The sequence below is a fragment of the Nelumbo lutea genome, chromosome 7 (assembly GCF_056320005.1).
Source record: "Nelumbo lutea isolate HS-2025 chromosome 7, American lotus-T2T, whole genome shotgun sequence".
NCBI classification, from domain to species: Eukaryota; Viridiplantae; Streptophyta; class Magnoliopsida; order Proteales; family Nelumbonaceae; genus Nelumbo; species Nelumbo lutea.
In genome coordinates, this window is record NC_142690.1 from 41,446,370 (window position 1) to 41,466,989 (window position 20,620).

A 20,620-nucleotide genomic window follows, 5' to 3' on the forward strand; every position below is an offset into this window, starting at 1 on the left:
AACGGTGTTTCAGAGAGGAGGAATAGGACCTTGTTGGACATGGTCCGGTCGCTTCTCGTATGCTCACAATTACCCACATCCTTTTGGGGATACACATTAGAGACTGCTATCTACATGTTGCATCGGGTTCCAACCAAATCAGTTCCGAAAACTCCATATGTACTTTGGACCGGAAGGAAGCCAAGTGTAAGCCACTTAAAGATTTGGGGTTGTCCTGCACACGTTAAAAGAACAAGTGCGGACAACTTGGAATCTAAAACCAGCCATTGCCTGTTTATAGGCTACTCAAAGGATTCGGTGGGTTATCTATTCTATGACCCAAATGAGCAGAAAGTGTTCTGCAGTCGAAACGCCCAATTCTTAGAATCCGATTACATCCTGGACACCCATCGTCAGGAAATAGTTCTTGATGAGGAGAGCTCAGGAGCAGTGGAAGATGTCCCACAAATTCTAGGTAATAACCAACCTAGAAGAACCACCGGGTATCCAGACCACCAGTCCGATATGGTTATGACCAGGATAGTTACCTGGTGGAAACCTTGACTAGTGAAGAGGATCCCGTGACTTACGCGGAAGCTATGTTAGACATAGACTCCCAGAAGTGGGTGGAGGCCATGAGAGCTGAAATGGACTCAATGGAGACCATTGGAGTCTGGACTCTAGTGGATTCGCCCTCCGGGGTAAAAGCAATTGGTTGCAAATGGATCTACAAGAGGAAGAAGGGCCCCGATGGCAGGATTGAGACCTTTAAAGCTCGTTTGGTGGCGAAAGGGTATACTCAGAAAGAAGGCATCGACTATGAGGAAACCTTTTCGCCCGTGGCCATGCTTAAATCCATTAGGATCCTGCTAGCTGTAGCAGCGTACCATGACTACGAGATTTGCAAATGGATGTCAAAACCGCGTTCCTGAATGGAGATCTTAGTGAAGATATCTACATGCAGCAGCCGCAAGGCTTCATTGCTGCTGGTCAGGAATGCATGGTATGTAAACTTAATAGATCCATATATGGACTTAAGAAGGCTTCTAGGAGTTGGAACATCCGTTTTGATTCTGCAGTCAAAACGTTTGACTTTGAGCAAAATCCAGATGAGCCCTATGTTTATAGGAAGTCCAGTGGGGATAAGATCACCTTTTTGGTGTTGTACGTGGACAATATCCTACTCATTGGGAATGATGAAGGAATGTTGACTTCGGTCAAGGTAAGGCTATCACAGCAGTTCTCCATGAAAGATCTTGGAGAAGCTTCATACATACTGGGTCTTCGACTCTATAGAGATAGATCGAAGCGGATAATTGGATTAACCCAGGCTGCTTATATTGACAAAATTGTCAGCTTTTTCGCTTTTGGAGTTCTCCTCCTGCCGCCACCATCTCCTTTTCAAGATTAGATCTTTGCAGAAAAGAAAGTCAAGAAATCTGTTCTTGACATCAGTCTTGCAGGAAAGACTGAAAAAGATTCAGTGTTTAGTACTTCCAGAGGATTCTTGTGAAGGATCCAGTGTGTAGGACGCACTCTGCTAGTTCTGTTCCATCCACAGCTGTGTCATCTTCAGCAGGAACAGATCTTGGAGCATTCTTTGGGCGTGAACACCAACTTTGGGAGATAGTGCTTCTCCGGATCAGGTATATTCCTCCCATTTGTCTTTTGGTACAGATCTGGTTTGATTATGGTTAAAGTAGGATCCTTGAATATTGTATTCTAAATTTAGGGAATATGATTCCTAGTTGGGAGAAAGTAGGAAATTTTTTAAATGCACCCACCCATTCCGCAACCTTTATGGCATCCATTAGATGGATCCTACCATTCTTTCATTTGACCCCCGCTAAGGATCTCACTGATTGGTACATCAAAGACAGCCCGATCCGACACCTAGTGCAGTATCATAATCGAGTCTAGGGGTCGGGTGTAACTTTCCAGTTTTGCCCATCAATCTCCAAGGTCAAGGGCAATATTGGAAATCTGGTCCAGTTCAACGATTCAATTAATCCCACACTGTATGTGCCTAGGGTCTCACCCCGGTAGCTGAGACAAGCCACCCCAACCGACTTGGTGGCACCACAGTGTCAGCCTTGTCAGGATAGGTCTCCCATGACCGACCCACTGGCTGTGAACATTCAAAACTAACACGAGTCTCAATAAGTGTCCAGTTTAAAGGTAATACACAGAAGCATACCAAGGGAACATGAATCAAATATGTACTTTTATTCATTTACTATAAACTCATAAAGTATATCAATTTTGATTAAAGCTAAGGGCATACAAAACTGTCTAACAGGTTAAGGCCATCTTGGACATGAAACCACCCCGAAAGCTGAAGCATGTTCAAAGGTTGAATGGCCGCATAGCCACCCTAAGCCATTTCTTGTCTAAATCGGTGGACCGTTGTCTGCCGTTCTTTAAAGCAATAAAGAGCAAAGGGTTTTAATGGACCCAAGATTGCAAACTCGTGTTCGACGAGCTCAAAGAATACCTTACTAGTGTGCCGACCTTAACTCGGCCTGACAAGGGCAATGTTTTAGAACTCTACCTCTCGGCGAGCGACAAGGTGGTCAGTTCGGTACTAATTAAGGAAGTAGATCAGGTCCAACAACCCATCTATTATGTTAGTAAAGTATTGCAGGGAGCAGAAATGAGATACCTGGAGATGGAAAAGCTAAAATACGCATTGATAATTGCAGCTCGGAAGCTCCGCCCATACTTCCAAGCTCATACTGTTATCGTCCTTACCGACAAACCTCTGAGGCAAGTATTGCTTAAGCCTGAGGTCTCTGGTCGATTGACGAAGTGGGCCATTGAGCTCAGTGAGTATGACCTCCAGTACAAGCCGTGAACTGCCATTAAGAACCAAGCCTTAGCAGATTTCATAGCCGAATGCACATTCGGCTCCGAAGTTCCCAGTCTAGTTGAGCGCGAGGCTCCCACCTCAGGTGAGCCCGAAGCTTCCGGATCGGTCGAGTCCGAACCCCGTGAAGTAGTAGCTAGTGTGGCACCTCTCCTAGCTTGGCCAACTGCGAGCTGGGATGAGGAGCCCAGGATCCTTCACGTAGATGGCTCCTTGAACCAGCAGGGCAGCGATGCCGGAGTAGTTCTACACGGTCTAAGCGGCATGAAACTGGAATACGCGGTACGCTTCGAGTTTGAGACATCCAACAATGAAGTAGAATATGAGGCGCTAATAGTCAGATTAGCCTTAGCCAGAAAAGTAAAAGCCAAGCACATCGTTATCTGCAGCAACTCCCAGCTCGTAGTTAACCAGGTCATGGGCGAATATGAAGCTTGCGAGCCGACCTTGGTCGCCAACTTAGCCAAAGTTAGAGAGGCCCTACTCAACTTCCAGTCACACTTCATCAGACGGATCCCTAGGTCGAAGAACGCCGAGGTCGATGCCCTGTCCAGGTTAGCCAACACCAGTGACATCACCATTAGAACCGTGTACATAGAGGACCTGTCTCGGCCTAGCATTCTCGGGGGGGCAGAGGAGGTCGCTCCCGTCGTTCGAGTAGAGCCAAGCTGGATTGACCCACTCATGAGCTTCTTGTTACACGGGACCCTCCCTACAGATCACAATGCAGCCAGAAGGGTGCAATGCTAGGCAGCTAAATATGTTATGATAGACGAGCGGCTATACAGAAGATCCTACACACTCCCATACCTGCGTTGCTTGCGATCTACCGAAGTCGAGCTTGTACTTCGTGACACTCATGAGGGTCTGTGTGGTGGACACTTGGGAGGCAGGGCCCTTGCCCAGAAAGTGCTTCAACAAGGATATTAATGGCCAACAATGAAGGCAGACGCCATTGAACTCGTTAGAAAATGTGACAAATGTCACAGACATGCCAATATTTACCACCAACCCGCTACCAACCACAAGTATCTCACCAACCTGTGGCCCTTTGTGCAGTGGGGCATCGATCTACTTGGGCCATTCCCGCCAGCAACGGGTGGAAGAAAGTTCTTAGTAGTGGCAATGAACTATTTTACCAAGTGGGTAGAAGCCGAGCCCCTCATGACCATCACAACCCAAAATGTCCAAAACTTCTTTTGGAAGAACATCGTATGCCGCTTCGGACTACCTCGAGTGTTGATTTCCGACAATGGCAAACAATTCGAGGACATCAAATTTCAAGATTGGTGTCGAGACATGGAGATCCAACAGAACTTTACTTCAGTCACGCACCCTCAAGCAAACGGTTAGGCAGAAGTCACGAACAGAGCCATCCTTCGGACTACCCAGTGTCCTATGGGCCTACCGAACCACGGAGAAGACCGCCACGGGAGAAACACCCTTCAATCTCACCTACAACACCGAAGCAGTGATTCCCACAGAGATCGAAGTACCTATGCTGTGCCTAGAAGCATAGAACGATCAAACAAACAAAGATGAGCTACGTACCAACCTTGACCTACTGAATGAAGTAAGGGACCTCGCGTACATTAGAACCGCAGCCTACTAGAAGAGAGTAGCTTGGTACTATAACGCGAGGGTCAAGAGGCGAAACCTTCATGTTGGTGACCTAGCCCTTCGTAAAGTTATGGTGCTTGAGCCCGGTGCTGGCAAGCTTGGGTCCAACTAGGAAGGTCCTTATCGAGTGAAGCGAGTGCTCGGGGAAGGAACATATGAGCTCGAGACCCTCAAAGGGAAACAAGTGCCTCGAGCATGGAATATTGTCAACCTGAGACAATATTATCTATAAAAATCAAGCGGACTACGGGTCCCTCCCAAAGCCTAAGGGCCATAATACTGAGCTAACATGACATCGACACAAGAAGACCCCAGCTGCCACTTCGGCCTAGGAGACATCCAGGAGTGGACTACGGGTCCCTCCCAAAGCCTAAGGGCTAGAATACCGAGCTAATATGACCTCAGCACAACAGGACCCAGTTGCCTCTATGGCATGGGCAAACTCCGCGAGTGGGCCACGAGTCACTCCCTCAGCCCAAGGGCCAAAACACCGAGCTAACAAAGACTTCGGTGTAAAGAAAGACACTTCAATGGTCAAGGCAAGGTATGAAATATCAAAAGCATAAGCAGCTCGGGTTTAAACCCGGTGAAACATAGCTCGTCCTGATACGTTGGTAGAATTGAATAGCCAACCAAGGCTTAGCTCGGACATACATTGTAATCAATCCGTGGTATACCACAGGGGCCTTAAGCGTGGCAAATCGGGATAATGCCTACCGAAGAGCCCTACTTCAAGTATGTAACTTTAACAGCTCAAATGATGAAATTGCTTTAGTAAAAACAAAGGGAGTTCATTGTACTCAGAAGAAGGAAGAAACTTTCATTGACAAAAAAAAAAACAACAACAAAGAAAATAACAAGTGCAGTAACCGAGCTAAATAGCTCGGGGAAAGGTTTGATCATCATAGGGCACAACTACCCAACCAAAAACTTGTGAAAGACCGGGTTTATGGCACCCGAAAGCCACAGACGCCCAGAGAAACACCACCTCAAGAAACTGCCTCCTCATCCTCCGGAGAATCAGGCTCCTCTGCATCTGCTTGGTCCGCTATCTCAGGAGACAGACCCTTCATAGTAATGCCGTCGAGGTTGAGCCCGGAGAACTTCTTTCGAACCAGCCATCGGCAGAGCTTAAACCCTGAGCGGTATGAACCTGAACCATACTCCGCCTGGAGGTCATGAAATTCCTGGGAGTCCTTAAAATCCCGGACCGCTTTCTCTCGCTCAGCCTCCACCATCTGATCAAAGTTTTGGGTCTAATTCAGAAGAGTGGACTCCAAGTCCCGCACCTGCTGCCTGAGAAGATCCCTATCCCCCACCATCCTCGATGATTCCTCCCTATAGTGTGTGCTCTCTTCAGTAAACCGAGTGATTTGAGCCTCCTGGTCATGGACAAGCAGCTCCTGAGACTCGCTCCCCTTGTGGCTGTGGTGGAGTTCGCCCCAGATCCGATCGAGCTTGACTTGGAGCTTTTGATTGGCAGCGCACTAGTCGAGGGCATCGATGCGATGGATGCGCATCTAGAGAGCCATGGCATGGATGGCAGAATTTACCTATCAGCCAAAAAGAAAGATCAGAAGACAGCAGAAAAGGGCAAAACAAGAGAGGAAGAGGGAAAAGGGTCACTTACCACCATGCAGTGAGCAGAGGCGAATGCGAAGAGATCTCCGGGCTCCATGTTTCCCCACTAAGCGATTTCATCATTGGTGATTGCCTTCTGACTCCTCCGGTGAGCTACCTGATAATCATTTACCCCTTCCCAGTTTCCCACTGGGAATTGGGGGTAAGGACAGGGCTGAAGGGGGTTAAAGGGTACCTTAGTTGGTTGAGGGAGCTCGCTTCCCCCAGGGTTAGTCCCACTAGTCCCCACAGGAGGGAGCATCGGAACCTCGGGCGAAGGAGAGGGCAGGACTGAAGGAAGATGCACAATGGCTCTATTATGTCTCATTTCCACTCCCATAGAAAATAAAAGCACAATAGGCTTAAAAAGTAAGCCATGAATAGTGAGTAAACCTCCTAACAAAACCGAGGAATGCAAGTTCGTGAGAACCTATTCGATCGAATGGGAATTTGACCTTACAATAGGCATTATCATATAATGCATTAATTGTTTCAGATGATGCCTATTTATTACTATAAAATTGGAAGCCCAACTTGAATCTTGCGGAGAAAAAAGAGTTGTAACAAACTACTTTTTTTTTCTTTTTTTTTTTTGTTTTGACTACTTGGAGCCTATCGGAAATGGCACCCAAATTAATCTAAGTATATATGTGAACTATTCAGGGTGCGCTGGATTGCCTAATATATTTTCTTTGAATATATTGCACCTGTAGAATCAAACCTTCACATCCTGGTTGGTTCAAAACTTGAACAAGATACTGAATTGAACTTCTATAGATCTGAATATTGGATTCGTTAAAAAGGAAATATTAATGTGATCGATTGAGTTTGGAGACTATATATTTTACTTTTAATCAATGCAAGCCAGCTAGTTGAATGCCCAGTATATTGAATGACCCATACATTAAGTTTTTCAGCATGCCCTCCTATATATATATATCCTCATTGGTTCCAAGGGGAGATTATATTCTGATCTAAATTTCAATACATGATCAGAATTTTAGGTAGCTAGGGTGGAGTCAGGATTCTTGATTTTTTTTTTCTTCGGGCCGGGGTAATTTTAGGATCGATGTGGTCCAAATCCTATGACCCTCCAACATATATCAAGGATTGATGCTTTCATCAAAACTACTCCATATACATTCAATTTCATGGAACTGGAGAACGGTCTCTATGTTCAACATCCTTCTCTAGAAACTATCATAACCAAAACTAAGTCGGCTGAAATCCCCAAGAAGAGAGCCCATGATAATGCCACGTGTCTATGGCACTACCGACTTGGCCACATCGGTGTTGACCAAATCACAAGGTTGGTAAAGGATGGTCCTTTGGATTTTCTAAATGTAGAAGATCTTCCCACTTGTGAGCCTTCCCTACAAGGCAAGATGACGAAACGGTCATTTGACGGTAAGCCTGAAAGATGTACAGGCACACTTGACCTAATACATACTGATGTATGTGGTCCCCTAAGTGTTAGGACACGAAACCAACACGTGTATTTCATCACCTTCACAGATGATTTCTCACGATATGGTTACGTGTACCTAATGAGACACAAGTCTGAATCCTTTGAAAAGTTCAAAGAGTTTAGACAAGAGGTCAAGAAACAGTTGGAGAGAGAAATTAAAGCCCTTCAATCTGATCGAGGTGGTGAGTATCTCTTGGACGAATTCAGGGACTACTTAAAGGACAATGGGATAGTATCACAATTATCTCCTCCTGCTACACCACAACTTAACGGTGTTTCAGAGAGGAGGAATAGGACCTTATTGGATATGGTCCGATCACTTCTCATACACTCGGAGTTACCCACATCCTTTTGGGGTTACGCATTAGAGACTGCGATCTACGTGCTGAAGCGGGTTCCAACCAAATCAGTTCCGAACAGTCCATATGAATTTTGGACCGGAAAGAAACCAAGTGTCAGACACTTGAAGATTTGGTGTTGTCCAGCACACGTTAAAAGAATGAGTGCAAACAAGTTGGAATCGAATACCAGTCGTTGCCTATTTGTAGGCTACCCAAAAGGCTCTGTAGGTTACCTTTTCTATGACCCAAGTGAGTAGAAAGTGTTCTGCAGTCGAAATGCCCAGTTCTTGGAGACCGATTATATCCTGGACACCCATCGTCAGGAAGTTGTTCTTGATGAGGAGAGCTCAGGAGCAGTGGGAGATGTCCCACAAGTTCCAGGTAGTGACCATCCTAGAAGATCCACTCAGGTATCCAGGCCACGAGTCCGTTATGGTTATTACCAGAGTAGTTACTTGGTGGAAACCTTGACTAGTGAGGAGGATCCCATGACTTACGCAGAAGCTATGTTGGAAATAGATTCCCAGAAGTGGGTGGAGGCCATGAGAGCAGAGATGGACTCAATGGATACCAATGGAGTCTGGACTCTAGTAGATCTGCCCTTCGGGGTAAAAGCAATCGGTTGCAAATGGATTTACAAGAGGAAGAAGGGCCCCGATGGTAGAGTTGAGACCTTCAAAGCTTGTCTGGTGGAGAAAGGGTAGACTCAGAAAGAGGGCATCGACTATGGGGAAACCTTTTCGCCTGTGGCCATGCTTAAATCCATTATGATCCTGGTAGCTGTAGCAGCGTACCATTATTATGAGATTTGGGAAATGGATGTCAAAACTGCATTCCTGAATTGAGATCTTACTGAAGATATCTATATGCAGCAGCCGCAAGGCTTCATAGTTTCGGGTCAGGAAAACATGGTATGTAAACTTAATAGATCCATTTATGGACTTAAGCAAGGTTCTAGAAGTTGGAACATCCATTTTGACTCTGCTGTCAAATCGTTTGACTTCAAGCAGAATCCGGATGAACTCTGTGTTTACAGGAAGTACAGTGGAGATAAGGTTACCTTCTTGGTTCTGTATCAAGATGACATTCTACTCATTGGGAATGATGTAGGAATGTTGACTACCGTGAAAGTATGGCTTTCACAGCAATTCTCCATGAAAGATCTTGGAGAGACCTCCTATATACTGGGCATTCGACTCTATAGAGATAGATCGAAGTGGATAATAGGATTATCCCAATCTGCCTACATTGACAAAATAGTCAAAAGATACAGCATGGAAAACTCCAAGAAAGTAAATGTTCCTTTCAGGCACGGAGTCACTCTCTCCAAGAAGATGTCTCCCAAGACTTCTGAGGAGATTGATGGCATGAAAGACGTTCCCTATGCCTCTGCCGTAGGGAGCATCATGTATGCCTTGCTGTGCACTCGCCTCGACATTGCTCAGGCAGTGAGTGTAGTAAGCAGATTTCAAGCCAACCCAGGGCAGGAGCACTGGACTGCTGTGAAAAACATACTTAAGTACCTTCGAAGGAGAAAAGAGTTTTGTCTAGTATTCGATGGTAGATCACTACAGATCCAAGGGTATACAAATGCCGATTTCCAGTCGGATCTAGATGATAGAAAGTCTACATCTGGATATTTTTTCACGATAGGATCGTGTGTTGTTTCCTGAATGTCAGCAAACAGCGGTCCTAAGTAGCAAATTAATAGTCCACAACCCAAGTCGAGCGCATTGCCGTAAGTGAGGCTGCCTTTTGAATGAAGGTGTTCATTCCTAATTTGGAATTCAGCACATCACCCATTCCATTGTTGTATGACAACACTGGACCTACGGGAGGATGATAGTAAGAGGTAGCATCAGCCGAGAATGTGGTAGACCCATTGACTAAGCCACTATCACAGAAAGTGTTTGAGCAACACTTGGAAAGCATGGGACTCTGGCTAGAACCTGATTGGACCTAAGTGCAAGTGGGAGCTGTTAGACAGTTTTTGTATGCCCTTAGCTTCAATCAAAATGATGTACTTTATGAGTTTATTGTAAATGAATAAAAGTGCATATGTGATTCATGTTCCCTTGGTATGTTTCTGTGTAATACCCTTAAACTGGACACTTGATGAGACTCATGTTCGTTTAGAATGTTCACAACCAGTGGGTCGGTCTGGGGAGACCTATCCTGACAAGGCTGACACTGTGGAGCCACCAAGTCGGTTGGGGTGGCTTGTCTCAGCTTCCAGGGTGAGACCCTAGGCACATATAGTGTGAGATTAATTGAATCTTTGAACTGGACCAGATTTCTAGTATTGCCCTGGACCATGGAGATTGATGGGCAAAACTGGAAAGTTACACCCGACCCCTAGACTCGATTATGATACTACACTAGGTGTCGGATTGGGCTGTCTTTGATGTACCAAAAATAGAGATCCTTAACGGGGGTCAAAACCTGGGTATGTTGGGACAGTCTGAAAATTCATCTGAGTGGGTGATCATAGTGACAGGATCAGCCTCTTTGTCGAACAAAGGTAATGATCGGGGATGCACTCTCATTGATGGAAACCAAGATTGTCAGCAGCCGATTTCAATCGTTGAAATTTGTTTTTGCAAAATATATTTTATGTGAGATATAAAAGTATATATATTATGGTTTCAAAATGATTTGCAAATAGGTTTTAATTCCCGGGATCCATAATTGAGAGAGTGCAAGTTCCTTGCAGCCGAGGGAGAGGCCCTCTCTTGTCGGGCAGTGTATATGATCATTATGGGCTGAGAGGTTAAGTGTAAGGCCATTGAGGATAATACTTGATGGGCTAATCTTGCATCTGCCCATAGTCCCTGGGTGTTACAAGGTGGCTTGGCCCAGGGACCACTTAGAGTAAGTGTTGGGCCCATGGAGCCCATCTGATGGGTTTCATGGGGTGCACTGTCCATAACAGTGTATTCTGCCAGGCCTTTTAACAAAGGCTGGGCTGAACCCATGTGGCTGATGTGTAGATCAATGTTTGGGTCCCACGCCATACAAGGAAGCCCAATTAGGCTGCAGTTTGGAAGGCTTAATGAATACATAATCCTAAATGGGCCTTAAGCCCATTTTGAACTGTGCTAATTTGATTAGTCTTTAAGGGGCGAATTCTAAGATAAGATCAGCTGATAGGATTGGGCCCACACCCTATCCACTCAGAGAGTCCAAGATCTAAATGAGATTTAGATTTGGAAACTTCCTAATTAGATTAGGAGCTGGCTGATCTTATCTGCAGATAAGATAAGGATTATCCTTTATCTTAAAGGGACTTCTAATCCAGATATGATTTGGGTTAGCAGCTCCTAATGGGATTAGGAGCTGATCCCTTTAAGTCTATAAAAGGAAGAGGGGGCGGCAGCCTTTAGACATCCAACACAACAAACTCAAGTCTTGTCTTAAGAGTTGAGATCACAGAGGAGAGAATTCTGCACCCTACAAATTCTTTCTAGCCGCCTCCTTCCTACAACCGCCGCCTATAGCAATTCGATCTCCATTGCTTAGGAGAAATCAAGATTGGATCTTGATTCCAATCTTTTGGAGAAAAGATTGGTAGGAGTTGTATTCACAAGCCATACAGGTGATTCTTGGGAAGAACCAAGTTCTTAGGAAGGACATTGCTGATTCTGCTCCACCTTGCACTGCGCCATCTTCAGTGGGAGCAGATTTTGGTTTCTACCTTGGGCGTGAACACCTCCATTGAGAGATACTATTTCTTTGTATCAGGTATTATCTCTCTCTCCTCCTTTTGGTTCAGATCTGGTTCAGTTTATGGTTCAAGAGTGATCATTGAAAATATGATTTTCTAAATAGGTAATTCGATTCCCAGTTGAAGGGAAAGAAAAATTTTTGAAATTCGCCCCCCCTTTATTCTGCAATCTTGGGCGTCCATATGATGGATTTCCTATCCCTTCACCAACCATGTTCCGAACAACATTGGGATGAAGCTGGTCAATAGTGACATTAAAATGATTCAGCACCTCCACTATCAAGGGGTGCATGGGGAGTCGCAAGCCAGCCTTGAGCTGTTCGAAAGATCAGTATATCATTGGTACCATGCTCCTAGGGGAAGTTGCCAGTAGGGAGGCTATAAACCAGGTCCCCAGGGAGGTGAAAGTAGCGGATCAGAGACCTGAGTCTCTCCGCTGTCATTAAAGAAGGGCCAAAGGTATCAGACTCCCTCCCCCTAGAAGTAGACGCCATGTCGCCAGAGGCTTCCCGAGCCTCCGGGATATGCTCCTAGGCTCCTCCCGAGCTCGAGGGAACATCATGATCTTGGCTATCACCCCTGTGATAGGTATGGCATGGGTACCCAAATATGGCTGATGGCGATTGGGACTCACAAAAGCAAGACGGAATGGAGTAGACTGAGGAACTCGAGTAAGCTAGGTGAACTACGCGACCTCAGAATCCAAAAGATGGCGTGGAGGAAGATAGGGCCCGAGGGGGGGCCATTATTTATAGCCCCCATCCCTTCAAACTAACGGCCCAGATCAAAGCAGATCCAACGGTCCACAGATATCCTGATTGCACGCCTTCTGAAAACCAAAGGCGATTGGCGGCACATCTTCCACGACCAAGGTAGTCGCAGCCGCACGATGTTCGAAATTAAAGGCTACCTCAACACATTTTCAGAATTCGAAAAGTCAGGGAAGTCAGAAGATCTCTTGATTCCTACGAATGCATTTAATGAGAGCAGTCAATCAAGTTTGAATTTTGGTCAAATCAGTCCATCGTGCATCATAAACTCCCCGCACTAAGGCAATATTCTTAGCCCGAGGAGTGGGGAGCAATTGATGAAGGATGATTTGACTCGACCTATGAAATGGCGACACATGGACACAGACCTGATGTAAGCAACAGCTCAGCAATGCGGCCCAGTATAGCTAAGTAATGGGCCCATAAAGCAGCTCGTCATGATGCAAGCTCCAGGTTCCTCGAGCTACCCCCAAGGGGATATTCCGAGGCAACTTCAGCTCGCAGGCTAAGAAAACCAGCTCGCCCGAGCTCCCAAGCAGACAAGTTACTCCGAGGACTAATTCTACTAAGGGAACTCCTGGAGTATTCCGAGCTCGCTGCAAAGTAGCTCGCGAGTGGGCCGCACGAGCGTTCCACAGGAAGCTTCTATCTGACAGGCCGTACCAGTCAGACTGTGCCACATCCCTTACGGACAGTGCAGTCCTTGTCCTTTCGAATGTTTGCGCCCATGTCTCTCAATAGGCAGAGGCGTGCTTGTCACTTTGGGGACATGTCACTCACCCAGGTAAGGAGTACGTCGCAATGGCCACCTACACAGCCCTGGCAGGTAACGATTGTGGCTGGGGGCCCAGTGGCGGTTGTGCCCGATCTCACAAAGAGCACCCCTATAAAAGCCCTCAGGGCAGAGGAGAAACTTCTTCTTGAGACCTCCAATCTCTCGAGTATAGAAAAAAAAGCGCGACCTCCACTCTTAGCTTTTGTTTTTCCCTTTACTTCCTATACACAGTACAAACTTAAGCATCGGAGTATTCCCACCGGGTAAATCCCCGGGAGCCTTTCCTTTCATCTTCTCAGGTGCCGTTCGTTGCCAACAAGGAGCCAGTCAGTAGTCAACTAGGAGTGCCTGAATCATGCTACATCATTTACCATCTCACCATCCTCCCACTTTCTTTTTTTGGACATTACCTCTTTAAGGAATTTGGCATACTTCGGCATCTGTGACAAAACATCAAGAAGAGGAAGGTTAATATGAATCATTTTGAAAACTTCTAAAAATTTTTCAAATTGCTTATCTAATTAAGCCTTCAAGACTCTTCTTGGGTAGGGAATAGGAAGTTTAATTTCATGTAAATTCAGTTTAGGGGTACTTCCCTCATTCTCCTTTTGTAGATCGACCACTTTAGCTTCCTTGTTCTTTCTTTGAATTTCGCCAACTATTTTCCCACTTCTTAAAGTTATGGTGCTTACTTGCTCTCTAGGGTTCCTTTCTATGATGCTAGGTAGCCTTCCCTCTTTCCTTTCTGATAACATGCTTATAATCTGCCCCACTTGAACCTCTAAGTTTTTAATCGATGCTTCTTGCTCTTGGAACCTTGCTTCAGTGGCGCCAAAAACTTGATAGCTATAAATATATAACCCTAGCAAGTGCACTAGTTATCAAATAGTATAATAATATCGTTCCCACGGGGATTTAACAAAATAAGTATTAGAACCACAATCTTCCCTAATTATCTGGACAACCGAAAATCAGAATTGAGCAAGAACTATTGAAAATAAAAATTAGCATGAGAAAGTAAAAGCGAAGGTGATCACTAATCGAATATGCAAATGATGAAATCGCTAGGACTTTAGGTCCACCTAACCAATGTACTGAATATTGATGGGTCCGATTATCCAAGACTAATTGTCAGTCCCATAAGCTGAGATTTTCCCAAATTTATTTAATATTCTCTCTCGAGATATACTAAACCAATGCCCATCAGGTAACCCTTCGATCTCTCGAGTAGAGCTCTCAAGATGGAAGTGCATTAAGTCCAAGAAAACCATTAAATTCAGGTGAATCATGTATATATATCTCTATATACCATTCAATTCACACTATGAATTATTCTGTCAATTATGTGAATTCCTCTCTCAGTTCATTCACATAACCCAAATCAATTAAGAGGTGGCCAAGCTCTTAATTGCAATAAGCACAATAATTCATATATTATATGGAAATCACAATCTTGGATAAATCAAGAAGATAAAAATATATTCAGTAACATGGTTAGGCTTTCCATAGCCCTAGAAAGAAAACAAATCAGTTCATGATGGAAGAATTAAAGCAAACAAAGGGGAAGAAAGAACTCTTGAATTCGCCCATGGTGCTGAGATCTCTTCTTGCCGCCACCTTCTTCTTGAAGTTTCTTGAATTTTTGAACCTTTCTTGAACCCTTCTTGTGGCATTGATGAACTTAGAGATCGTTTCCTCCAGACTGTTCTTTTTTTCTTGTGGGGGCAGCTGTGGTTGGAAACCCATAGGTGCCTTTTGCTGATTGTTACTCCATGAGAAGTTTGGGTGATTCCTTCACCCTGGGTTGTAGTTTGTCCTGTCAGTATGAGAGATAAAATTAGCATTCTCATGGGAAATAAAAAGATTATTTATTTGACAATCAGAATTGGCATGTCCTATTTGACCACATAAATCGCATGAGATGCTAGATGGTGTACTAATGGCTGCAATACTAAAATTATCCAGTCTCTTATTTAGATTGGTTATTTGTGCAAATAGGGATGCAAAGGAATCTATGCGGTGTACTCCCCTTTGATTGGTTCGATCATTGCTCCACTGGTAGCTGTTTGATGCCATCTCCTCCACTAAGTCATATGCTTCCTCTGGAGTTTTTCTCATGATTGTACCACCTGCATCTGCATCAATAATGGACCGATTAGAGGGGGTAATACCATTATAAAAAGTTTGTATTTATCGCCAAATTGGTATCCCATGGTGGGGACACTTTCTAAGAATCTCCTTGAATCTTTCCCATGCTTCATACAAGGATTCCCTCTCAAATTGAGCATTCCAAAAATTTTTGGGTTAGATCATTCCAAGTGGTGATACTTCCTGCAGGGAGTGAGTTTAGTCAATCTTTAGCTCTATCACGCGATGAAAAAGGAAATAATCTAAGCCTAATAGCATCATCACTAACTCCATTATGTTTAAATGTATCACATATTTCTAAGAAGTTAACAATATGTGCAATAGGGTCATCACTTGGTAACCCACTAAATTGAATACTAGTTTGGATCATTTGAATTATTGCAGGCTTTATTTCAAAATTATTGGCATGGATGGTAGGCTTGCAATTGCTGGATGTTGCCCCATCAATGTTTGGACAAGCATAGTCCAAGAGGGTGCGATTTCCTTCTACCATCTCTCCTTCTATCTCTATGGCTGGTTCGTAAATAACAACCTCTTCTCTTGCTTTTCCTTTGTTGGCCCTTTGCAACAAGCGAAGGGTCCTTTAAAGGTTAACAACATCGAACAAATAATAACAAAATTAAAAGGTCCAAATTAATCAAGGTTAACAAATTCTAATATTATTTTAGGATTAAATCCCCGGCAACAGCGCCAAAAACTTGATAGCTATAAATATATAACCCTAGCAAGTGCACTAGTTATCAAGTAGTATAAAATATCGTTCCCACAGGGATTTAACAAAATAAGTATTAGAACCACAATCTTTCCTAATTATCTAGACAACCGAAATTCAGAATTGAGCAAGGACTATTGAGAATAAAAATTAGCATAAGAAAATAAAAGCGAAGGTGATCACTAATCGATTCTGCAAAGGATGGAATCGCTAGGGCTTTTGGTCCACCTAACCAATGCAATGAATATTTATGGGTTCGATTTACCAAGGTTAGTTGTCATTCTCATAAGTTGAAGTCTTTCCAATTTTATTTAATATTCTCTCTCAAGATATACTAAACCTACGGCCATCAGGTAGCCCTTCGACCTCTTGAGTATAACTTTCAAGATGGAAGTGCATTAAGTCCAAGAAAACCATGAAATTCAGATGAATCATGTATATATATCTCAATATACCATTCAATTCACACTACGAATTATTTAGTTGATTATGTGAATTCCTCTCTCGATTCATTCACATAACTCAAATCAATTAAGAGGTGGCCAAGCTCTTAATTGCATTAAGCACAATAATTCATAGACTATATGAAAATCACAATCTTGGATAAATCATAAAGATAAAAATATATTCATTAACATAATTAGGCTTTCCTCAGCCCTAGCAAGAAACAAACCAGTTCATGATAAGAGAATTAAAGCAAACAAAGGGAAAGAAAGAACTATTGAATTCGTCCACGGTGTTGAGATCTCCTCTTCTTGTCGCCACCTTCTTCTTGAGATTTCTTGAATTCTTGATCTCCTTTCCTCTTTTTCTTGACCTTTTTTCTCCTCTCTTGACTGATAGCTCATTGCAATTCGTGATCCCCTCTAGAGATTGAATGATGCCCTTAGCTGGTCTGCCCCCTTTATATAGATTGAAGGGGAGGGGGGGGGGTCTCCTACTTCCTCTTGAAGTTTATCTTACAAGAATAGAAAGTCTTATCCTAATTCTAATCTTATCTCTTTATCTCATGAACTCAATCCCTTTATCTCTTTAAGATTACATCAAGAATTTAGATCTGAAAGGATTCTTCTTGGATTCGTAATAGACCTCCTGTGCGAATTGGGCTTCAGCCAGGCTTTTCTACGAGTTGGGCTTCAGCTGCGGATTGGGCCTTCCTACAAAATTGCCCTAACTTCGGGCCCAAATTTAACTTTGATGCATTCCGAATTAGTGAAAGCCTAAAATACTAAAGTCGTGGTTTTTTCCCTTATCTTTCCATTGGGTCTTGAATCTACGCCAAATCTGCACTGCGATCTCCAGGTTCGAACAGTCCATTAAATCAAAATAAATAAAGAACAATTCTAATTAAATTTTGGATTTAATAAAAATTAATTTCAGATCAATCGCCCTTAACAAGAAACAGTTTCTTGAAATAAAGACAATCTGCGCAAATCTTGAAAGAACACCTTCTATCCATCTGCGCAGGGTCAGATCTGATTTTCTTTTGGTTCAAGATTCGAACCTGTGGCTCTGATACCACTGAAAGAATGGTAGGATCCATCTAATGGATGCCATAAAGGTTGCGGAATGGGTAGGCGAATTTCAAAAAATTTCCTACCTTCTCCCAACTGGGAATCATATTCCCTAAGTTTAGAATACAATATTCAAGGATCCTACTTGAACCATAATCAAACCAGATCTGTACCAAAAGATAAATGGGAGGAATATACCTGATCCGGAGAAGCAGTATGTCCCAAAGTTGGTGTTCACGCCCAAAGAATGCTCCAAGATCCGTTCCTGCTGAAGATGACACAGCTGTGGATGGAACAGAACCAGCAGGGTGCGTCCTACACACTGGATCCTTCACAAGAATCCTCTGGAAACACTAAACACTGAATCCTTTTAGTCTTTGCTGCAAGACTAATGTCAAGAACAGATTTCTTGACTTTCTTTTTCTACAAAGATCTAATCTTGCAAAAAAGATGGCAGCGGCAGGAGGAGAACTCTAAAGACGAAAAGGCTGAACCGCCTTTCTCTTTTCTGGAGTATGAATGAGATCCTATCTCAATTCGCAGGAGATATCCTATATCTCTTCAAGGTGGTTCAAAAACTGATATTTTTCTTTCTTGGTTAGGGTTTCTCCTCCTTTCTTCTTGATTAAGAATCCTCCTAATTAGGAGTTATCCCAATCCAAATCAGTATTTGGATAGGGGATAATCTTAATCCTATCTGCAGATAAAATTAGCTTACTCCTGATCTTATCAGGAGGTTACCAGATTCAAATCTAATTTGAATTTGGTCTCCAAGATTGGATAAGCCTAAAGGCCCAATCCTTTTACTAACATTAATCTCAGATTCGCCGCAAGGATGGGTGATCATATCAGCCCACCTCGAAATGGGCTTCTGGCCCATTAAGTGTTAAATGTCTAATTACTTTTCAATCTGCTGCCAAGTTGGGCTTCTTTGTATGGCATGGGACCCAAGCATTGATCTACACACCAGCCACATGGGTTCGGCCCATCCTTTAATACAAGGCCCAGCCGAATTCATTGAAAAACTCAATGAACCCCTTGAGTCCATCATTTGGACCCTATGGGCCCAACACTTACATTAAGTGGTCCCTGGGCCAAGCCATCTTATAAAAACCCAGGGACTGTGGGCAGGTGCAAGATTAGCCCATCAGGTATTATCCTCAATGGTCTTACACTTAACCTCTCAGCCCTTAGTGATCAAGCACTGCCCGACAAGAGAGGACCTATCCCTTGGCTGCAAGGAACAGTGTCGCACTCTCCTCTCACATGGATCTCGGGAATTAAAACCATTTGCAAACAATTTGAAACCGTACATATATATATATATAAATATATTAATTTTGCAAAACAAAATTCCAACGATTGAAATCAACTGCCGGCAGTTTGGTTTCCATCAGAGGGAGTGCATTCCCGATCATTACCCTTTGTCCGACAAAGTGGCTGATTCTATCACTATGATCACCCACTCAGATAAATTCTCAAACTGCCCCAACATACCCAGGTTTTGATCCCCGCTAAGGATCTCACTGATTGGCATATCAAAGGCAGCCTGATCCAACACCTAGTGAAGTGTCATAATTGAGTCTAGGGGTCAGGTGTAACTTTCCAGTTTTGCCCATCTACCTCCAAGGTCCAGGGCAATACTGGAAATCTAGTCCGGTTCAAGGATTCAAATAATCCCATACTGCATGTGCCCCGGGTCTTACCCTGGTGGCTGAGACAGGCCATCCTAACATTTGGTGGCACACCAGTATCAGCTTTGGTAGCATAAATCTCCCCAGACTTATCCAATGGCTGTGAACATTTAAACTAACACGAGTTTCTATAAATGTCCAGTTTTAGGGTTTTACACAGAATTAAACCAAACAACATGAATCAAAAATGCACTTTATTTATTTCCACTAAATAACAAAAGTACATCAAATCAGATTCAAGCTAAGGGCATACAAAAACTGTCTAATAGCTCCCACTTGCACTTAGGTCCAATCTGGTACAAGCCGGAGTCCCATACTTTCCACGTGTTTCTCAAACACCTTCTGTGTCAGTGGCTTAGTCAATGGGTCTGCCACATTATCCGTTGATGCTACCTTCTGAATCAGGACGTCCCCTCTACCAACGATCTCCCGTAGTACATGGTACTTTCTCTCGATGTGCTTCGACTTCAAGTGAGCCCGAGGCTCTTTAGCCTGGGCGATCGCTCCATTGTTGTCACACAACAACGGGATGGGAGATGTGCTGGATGGAATTGCTCCCAATTCGTGTATGAACTTCTTCATCCACACGGCTTCCTTCGAAGCTTCATTTGCGGCAATGTACTGAGCCTCGGTTGTGGAGTCTGTAGTGGACCCCTGTTTGCTGCTTTTTCAGCAAACAGCACACGATCCTATCGTGAAAACATACCCAGATGTAGACTTTCTATCATATGGATCCGACTGGAAATCGGCATCGGTATACCCTAGACGATGGTCATGAACATTCTGTCCTTTGGTCATCTGCGCGGTCATGAACAATTTCAGGACCTTCTACCAAGTAGAACGGTTCTGCTCTTCATACATTGTTCTTAGACTGTTCAATATGTCCTTGGCTAGTTCGATCTGATCGAACTGCCTTTGTATAGAGTTCTCTAATGAGGCAATGACAAACCAGCGGGCTAGGGAGTTCTTATCCTCCCACTCTTGGTAGTCCCTCCTACGGGCCTCAGAAGCCCTATCACCCGGACGTTCTGGGGCAGGATTTTTCACTACCTTGTCTAACTTTCGGAAGTTAGGACCAGCATAAGATTTCTGTACCAGTCGGCATAGTTTGGGCCCTTAAGCTTGTTATCGTCTAGAAGCTTTGCAAATTGACCGTTTGCCATTTTCTGATAAAATAGCAAAATCATTAGTCCACAACCTTAGTTTGATTCATGTTACCTACATAGATATGGCTTTTAATCTATGTTCCATTCCCATTTGTTCATCTCTGAGATTTCCCTCCTTTCTTAGTGACGGAGACGACGAAATGTCTCTAGAAATGTGGGACATCACATGGGGTGCGTGAAACCAACTATTTCAGCTGCATAACCCCACCACCTTTCTGTGACG

At 43.8% G+C, this 20,620-nt stretch overlaps 1 pseudogene; it reads left to right on the plus strand.

The window, feature by feature from the left end:
• The first annotated feature begins 15,369 nt into the window (after window positions 1-15,369).
• On the plus strand, window positions 15,370-15,469 carry LOC148846177 (small nucleolar RNA R71; annotated as a pseudogene).
• Window positions 15,470-20,620: the final 5,151 nt, after the last annotated feature.